The sequence below is a fragment of the Otolemur garnettii genome, unplaced genomic scaffold (genome assembly GCF_000181295.1).
Source record: "Otolemur garnettii isolate 467f Iridium unplaced genomic scaffold, OtoGar3 scaffold00041, whole genome shotgun sequence".
Classification (NCBI taxonomy): Eukaryota; Metazoa; Chordata; class Mammalia; order Primates; family Galagidae; genus Otolemur; species Otolemur garnettii.
Window position 1 is genome coordinate 2935503 of NW_003852436.1, and position 7666 is coordinate 2943168.

General features: G+C 34.7%; 1 protein-coding gene across 1 annotated transcript in view; it reads right to left on the minus strand.

Moving 5' to 3' along the window:
• INPP4B (inositol polyphosphate-4-phosphatase type II B) overlaps window positions 1-7666 on the minus strand; it is a 394326-nt gene that overhangs the window by 138715 nt on the left and 247945 nt on the right. The window lies entirely within an intron of this gene.

The following is a 7666-nucleotide window of genomic DNA, read 5'->3' on the forward strand; positions in this document are numbered from 1 at the left end:
TGAAATGATTACATAGTGTTCTACTTTCATGATGCAGAATAATTTGCTTATTCATTTATTCAAGATGTTTATTTTACTATTATAAATGGTAATCTATGAACATCTCTGAAAAATTTACTTCTTTCATTTTTATTGTGGGCATAGTCCTTAAAAAGTGCTATTTCTAGGGTGTACTTGAGAGTGCTGTATGTAGAAAACTGATAAGGCTAAATTCTTAAAAATTATTTTTACTGACTACAGAGAAATTTTAGACCGATAAAATAGTAACTGACTGAGTGAAAATCACATCAATTCATATTTTTTTAATAGCACAGATAAAGTAATTTACTTTTAAAATTATGTTCTCATAAAGACTCAGAAGAAGTTGAGGGACTGACTGTATTTTATTTCTCTGGTGGGTAGCAAAACCAATTCCAAGAAAGATCATCCATAAGCTAACACTGTTCATTTATTAAGAGGATGTGTTTTATGTTGAATATCTTCTGACTTCCTGATATGAATGATTATGAAAGAAGAACTTGAGCCTGAGGATAGAAGTCTAATTTTCTTTCCCTCGCTCTGTCATTGGCTGTATGGATGATTCATTCTTTGGTCCTCAGTATCCCTATCAATAAAAGTTAATATGGAAATTCATGATTCTTTGTAAATTCTAAGGCTTAGAATTTTGCATTCTTTAATGCAAAAAAAGCACAAACTTGACAAACTGATTTCCTTATTCCCCAGAATGTCTCTTTTTATTGAACACAGCAAAGACAACTGACCTGATGAAGATCTATGTAGTGAGAATAAGATGGAGTCAGGCAGGCTAGGACGGACATGACACGGCACAGCCGGTCTGGTCGGTTAGGTCCTACCTGACCTTCACCCCCTCCCCATTCATACTGTGTTGTACATTTAACTCTCACCCTAATGATATCTATCTTAAGTAATTTAAGTAGATTAAGAAATTAACTTTTAAATTAAAATGTTATAATAGGTCACTAAATTATACTGATTATTATTAAAATAAGGGTTAATGTGGTCTTTAAACTTTAATATATAAAACTATAATTTTGGAAATAAAAGAATAGAACAGTCTTAGAGAAACTGCTCTGACTGTTCTCCAAAATCCTGGCCTTCTGACAAATAAAATTTGGTGGACTTAGCCCCTTCTCTACATATTAGCTGACAGTGATATGCGGCCGGACCCTCTTCCTCTGGTAACACTTACAAGCAATTAAAACTAATGGTTTCTTTCCTGTTTCCCAGCTAAGTTGGCCTTTAGCCAGTTATATAAACCAGAAGCATAAAAGTCCTTGAACCTTGTCCACTCTTCTTCAAGCCCTCATCCAGTTGAATTTAAATTCTGTAACATGTTCCCTTTTAAATCTGCAGTTCCATGGCTACCTGTTTTCACCGTCACTATTATAATAATCTAATTGCTTACCCTCCTTTAGTTTACTCCAGAGTGTCACTGAAAATGCACATATAATCATGTCATTCTTCAGCTAAAACCTTGTCATCACTGGAGTCCCCTAGCCTTAAGATGAACTGCCAGGATCTGATATAGCACCAAAGTGTCCTTAGGATTTAGCCTGTGCACTGCCCAGCTTTATATCCCTTCAAACTCACACACACTGTGCTAGTTACTCCATGTTGTTGGAGTTTACAAGCCAAGGTTCAGTGACAGCATGCCCACATCCTAGGTATGCAGGGAGTCTTCCTTGGTATCTCTAAATTCTCATCTCTGACTAACACACAAACACAGAACCCACACAATTGCCAAGCTCTCCTAAATATCTCTGTAATCGATCTCCTTCTCTACACCTGTGCTGACATCCTAAGCCGTGTCATGTTCCTTCTCTGATGGAATGACCACAATAACCACTTAACTACTGCAAGCCTCCTGGCAAGGAAGAGGATGTTGGAATCATTCAGGCAAAGTCCCATCTAATAAAGATTTTTTAATAACACTATTTATCTCATGTCACACATACCATTTATCTTATTTTTCCATGACACAAATGCCATGTGTATAGTATTTTAGTTAGTAATTTTACCAAAAAAAAATTGTATGTTCTATAGTTAGCTTTTTTTAAAGTTTTGAAAAATATGGTATTTTTAGTTTTCTGGCAATTTGTTTGTAGATAAGTTTATTTTCTACTGTATGCTTCCTTGGGAATGACGGACATTAAACAGATGAATAGGGAGCTTTAAAAATATTTTGGAAATCATGCAGTGTTTAACTTGCGTAGAGAAGTTCTTCCTTGGAGGCAATGCATACTCGCTGAGATAATATATTGTGACGTGGCTTAAAATACTGTTTCAGTTAACAGTGAAGAAGAACTGTAACTTTTGATTGATGGAAAATAAATCTTCAAATCATATAATCTTTTCATATTTAGTTTTTAATTAAGCAGGGAAAAAAGGTATTATTTTGTTATTTGCATAGTAGATTTAACATTTTAAGTCTCTATTTTCCCACTGACTTTTTCTTCTGATATACATGTTAAATATATAGCTATATCTATAGTACACAGAAAACCAAAGAGTAAGGTCAGTGGCTTTCTGAACTCCCGCACTAAGACTGGTTGTGTGCTTTGGCATTTTCAGATACTGCTCTCTGCACACATTTATTATTATTAAAAATTTTGAAGATATTGTCATTCATCGTTTAGTAAAGATATTGTCATTTATCGTTAAACAAGTTATTTTCATTAAAAGAAAGATCTAATTTTTAAAAATTCTGAACTGTCATATTATATATAATGCTTCTTGCCTAACTATCAGATCATATTTCGCCTTCCATACTTTTGGGCAGGTTCTGGAAAGACTGAAACCAACTTGTAAATGTTAAAGTCACCATTGCATTACTAATATTGAATCAGGTCTTAAGTTGGCTGTTTTTGTAAAAATTGTCATCTTTCTTCTTTCAGAAGACACAAAAATATATTTTCCCTTCCTAGTGAGGTGTAAGTAAGCACCAACATTCTAATACCTGCCAACGGTTGCTTTTATAGCCTGTAAGACATTTTCTACAAGGGTCCCTATGTTTCTGCTTCTGTTTCCTGATTCCACAAAAAGTCCTTATGTATCTGTTACTTAGTTCAGTCACACTGATATCTTCAGGCAGAGTAATTTGTTCTTCCCTGTACACCTACAGCAGGCAATTCTTTTACTTCATTCACTCACCCCCACATTCTTGTTCATTCAACAAACACTCACCAAGCTCGTTCCTGGGATACTGTGATTAGACCCAGCAGTCTGTCTCAGAGTACATACAGTCGAAAGCAGTGTTTTTCAATCTTTTTTATCTCATGGCACACTTGAACCTATAGTTAAACTTCCATGGCACACTTTAATTATTATGTTGATTTAAGAAAAGAGTTTTTAAAAAAAGAATATATTGACTGTGTTTTGAACTTCTTCTTTTGAAAATAACTTAATTAATTATCTTTAAAAACTTTTGTGGCACATCTAAGGCCACAGCACACAGGTTGAAAATCACTGGTCTAGAGGGATGTTTGTACACTTGGTGTCTTAAAGCAGAAGAGGCCTAGGGAAGGAGTCAGAGAAGCCTTATGAGCAGAAGTGATTCTAAACTAAGATCCCAGGGGATGAAGAAACTCTATGGTTCACCACAGAGGGTTGTGTGAGAGGAGGGAGCTGAAGAAGAAAGAGGGCCAGATCATGTAGGAACATAGTATGTATTTTGGATATTTTCCTCCAGGTTGAGAGGCTGCTAAGAAGTGGCTTATATTATAAAATCAAAATATTAAATATTTGCTTTTTGGAACTATTGTTCCAAAAAAGATGAACAAAATTAATTGAAGGAGAGCCAGCATGAAGGGGAAATGATTGAAAGGTTTGGCAATGGAGCACTTAACCTGGAGCAGTTCTATGGGTTAAGATCATTCGAACCTATACCTCATTATTGAAATGATGAACTTCTGAAGAAATAAAAAGGTAGAATAGACTTAATCCTTTTTTTAAGTGGAAGAAAAAGAAGAAGAATTATCCAGGATTTCCAGGTTTCTGCATTGAACAGATGAGTGGACAGTAGTGCCTATTAAAGAAAAAGAACCCCCAAAAGAAGTAAATTTGAAGACAGAAGTGTGAAATGGCTTATTCTGTTCATCTTGAGATATCAGGAGCTACGTGCTAGATAGTTATAAAAATGTATCTGCACCTCATGAGCCATGCCTGGACTTAACACGGGGTACTCTCTGAAGCTCACTGATTAAGACTCACTTGGAAGTTAAATATACAGGGTGCAATTTAATTGCACATGAACTTCATGTCTATATTATGCATATTATTACAACTTTTTTGGAGGCATATTTCTAAAATATAATCACCTCTTACCTAAGAAATTCCACTTTCTTAATGGAAATTCTTCTTAATTTCTAGGAATCCTTTCTAACTTTAATATAGTTATTTCTTTAAGTGTAGGAATTTGTCAAGAAAAAACACTCATAAATTTGCAGAGAGGTATGAATAAAAATGTATGATATACAAGCACAATTCTAAATGACCACATTAGTGCATTTGTTAAATAATTATGCTACACCCCATCAACAAAACCCTACTCAGCTTTTAGAAAGAATAAAATCGACACGTCCTGAAGTGAGAAATTGCCAAAACATTTTTGAGTGAAAGTATACTTGTTTATGTATTTTATAGATTACAGCTTATTTCAATTAATAAAATCAGACAGACATGATGGTACATGCCTGTTGTCCCAGCTACTTAGGAAGCTAAGACAGAAGGATCCCTTGATCCCAAAGGGTAAGGTTACAGTGAGCTAAGATGAGGCCATTGCACTCCTTATGGGCAACAGAGCAAGACCCTGCCTCAAAAAACAAAATAAAACAAAAAACAACCTTGTCATAAACTATTTAATTAAAAGCATTTTATTTTCTTCCTATCTCAAACTATAAACTTGGGATATCTAATCAAAAGATAAAAGTCATTACTTATTAAAAATTTGATGTTGTATATACATGGATATGTATATAGAGAAGACCACTTGAAAAAGAAAAACCTGGTAATGGGATGGCAGGATCAAAAGGAAGGTTTACTTTTAGCTCTTTTAGGATTCCAGGTATCTACTCAGAAGAAATAAAATCATTTTACCATAAGGATATTTGCACTAGAATTTTCCCTAAAGCGCAATTCACAATTACCAAGACGTGGAATCAACCCAAGTGCCCATCAACTCATGAATGGATTAAAAAACATGGTGTTTGTATAACATGGAATACTATTCAGCCATAAAAAAAAATGGAGACTCTACATCTTTTATATTAACATGGTTGGAGCTGAACAACAGTCTTCTTAGTGAGGTAACAGAGGATGGAAAAAGCAAGTGATCCAATGCATACAATACTAATATGAAACCAATAAAGAAACACCTATAAATAAATAAATTCAAGGCAGGAGGAGGAGGCAGGAAAGGGGAGAAGGGAAGAGAAGAGGGTGGGGATTTGATGTGCTCTCACTTAATGGGTACAATGTAAGGGTAATCAGGACACCCCATGGGTGAAGAGCTCAACCACAACTTGAACTTCATCTAACAAATGCAAACAATGTAACCTAATCATTTGTACCTTCATATTAATATGAAATCAAAAAGAAAAAGATCTCTGGTGCACACTTTTTGTAGACCTAGCTTTGTACTTGCTAAACTATGAACTAAGCTGAGAGCTGAGAGTAGCCAACACGGCACTAACTCATAGAAGGAAGATAATATACTCCCAAAGGATGAAATTATAATCAACATGGACAATTTAATTACCCATCTTCTTTAAAATAACATATAGTCAGCTACTGAACTGAAGTTTCAAAAACAAAAAGGGGGGGATTGATGGAAGCTTTTATTTAACTCATACTTACTTCCCTAGTGCCTGTGTAATTTTACTTTACTTTTGAAGTGAAAATTTTGTGACAGAAATTGTTTTTTTCAAAAGAAAAAAAGAAAGCTATATTTGAAAGTAAATAAGAGATGAATTTCAGCTACAGCCTCTGGGACTGATATTTTATATAGATTAGCTTGGGAGTATTGGGCATGACTTCCCAAGAAACCACTTCATTAAAAATAGAAAGCACGGTGGCCAGGTAGATCATTGATACCAGGTACAAGTCAATGTTTGATGTTTCAGGTGAATGCGTGGGTTACCATCCTGATTTTGGTTTTTGAAAAAATACATGTATTAGGGTTTTAGTTCTTCTAGAAATGTCTCAAGTATGCAGCACGAAAACCTCTCTACTATGTTTGATTTTTTTTCTTTTTTTGCATGTTACACAAGCTCACTAAGTTTTCCCAGATAAAAGTCTGATAGCTTCAATTTCACATTTGGTTCCCTTTTGCAAAGCTGTAATGAGTTCAGGATTCTCCAAACAAAAATTTCCAGTGACTGAGTGGTAATAGTTTTCTTTACTCAACAAGTATTTCTTTACTTAGATTTTCTTTTCTCCTGGTACCTAATTGGGATTCTACAGGGTTTTCAAGTTCAAATTTATCCGTGTAGCTATTTCTGTTTCTATTTTCCATACCCTACTTTTGACTTCCCATAGAACTGTTCACTTACAACTACTGGTGGTTCTCAACCCTGGCTACCCATTAGAGTTACCTGGGAAGGTAATAAAATATACCAATGCCTGGGCCCTATTATCAAAGATTTTGACTTAATTTGCCTGGAGTGATACCTTATACACAAAATGTTTTAAAGCTCCAAAGGTGATTCTAATGTACAGACAAAATTGAGATCCTTGTCATATATAATATTCATCTTGTTACATTATGTTCATTTGTGAATCTTTTTCTCCCACTGTGTTTAGTGCTTTAAGGCAGAGACTGTCTGATTTATATATGAATTCTAATGCCTGTTGTATTTGATCTGTGGAACACATATACAAAAAGTGCTCTGTGGGACATTCCAAACAATCTGGAATTCAAGAGCACCATCTCTTACTCAAGGAGAACATAACCTATTACAAAAATAGCAGAAAAGAAAAGAATCCTGATATTCTATAACTGTGACCCAAAAAGGCTACAAGAGAAGTAAAAATAAAAATATTAGAGAGGAAAATCAAATCAACTTGAGAAATAATGAAGGCATTATTAAGGGTGATATCTTAGGATGGACGATGTGTGGAGGGTTTTTTCCCCTCAAACCGTGCAAGAATGAATGGAATTTTGAATAGGATTGTATAGATGGGTTTTGATAGAAAGAAACAGAAAATAGTAGGGAGATGAGAACAGAATTTCGTTTAAAATAGAAGACTGAAGAAAAGGAAAATGTGGAAATGAGTGGAGCCCATTCAGGAAGTAGTTTATATAGCATTTAAGAAACAACTATAGAAGTGGGTGATGAAGGTAGAAAGCTGGTGGAGTCCTGAATGCCCAATGAATCAAGCATGGATTCCTTCAATGTCTCTGCGCACAGGACAAACACACTCAGATACTGTGCTTTAGGAAGATCCCCTTTTCCTAATTATATTGTAACCTTTAGAGAGCATGTTTATGTGGTCTGAATTGTATGATAGCAAGGTTTTCATATGCTAAAATCCTTTTCATTATATGGTCAATGTACTTGTCTCAAAAGAGATCATCAAGGAACAGAAATACAAATGACATCTGTTCTTAGACAACAATATTTCATTGACTTAGTTGAGGAAAAAAAAA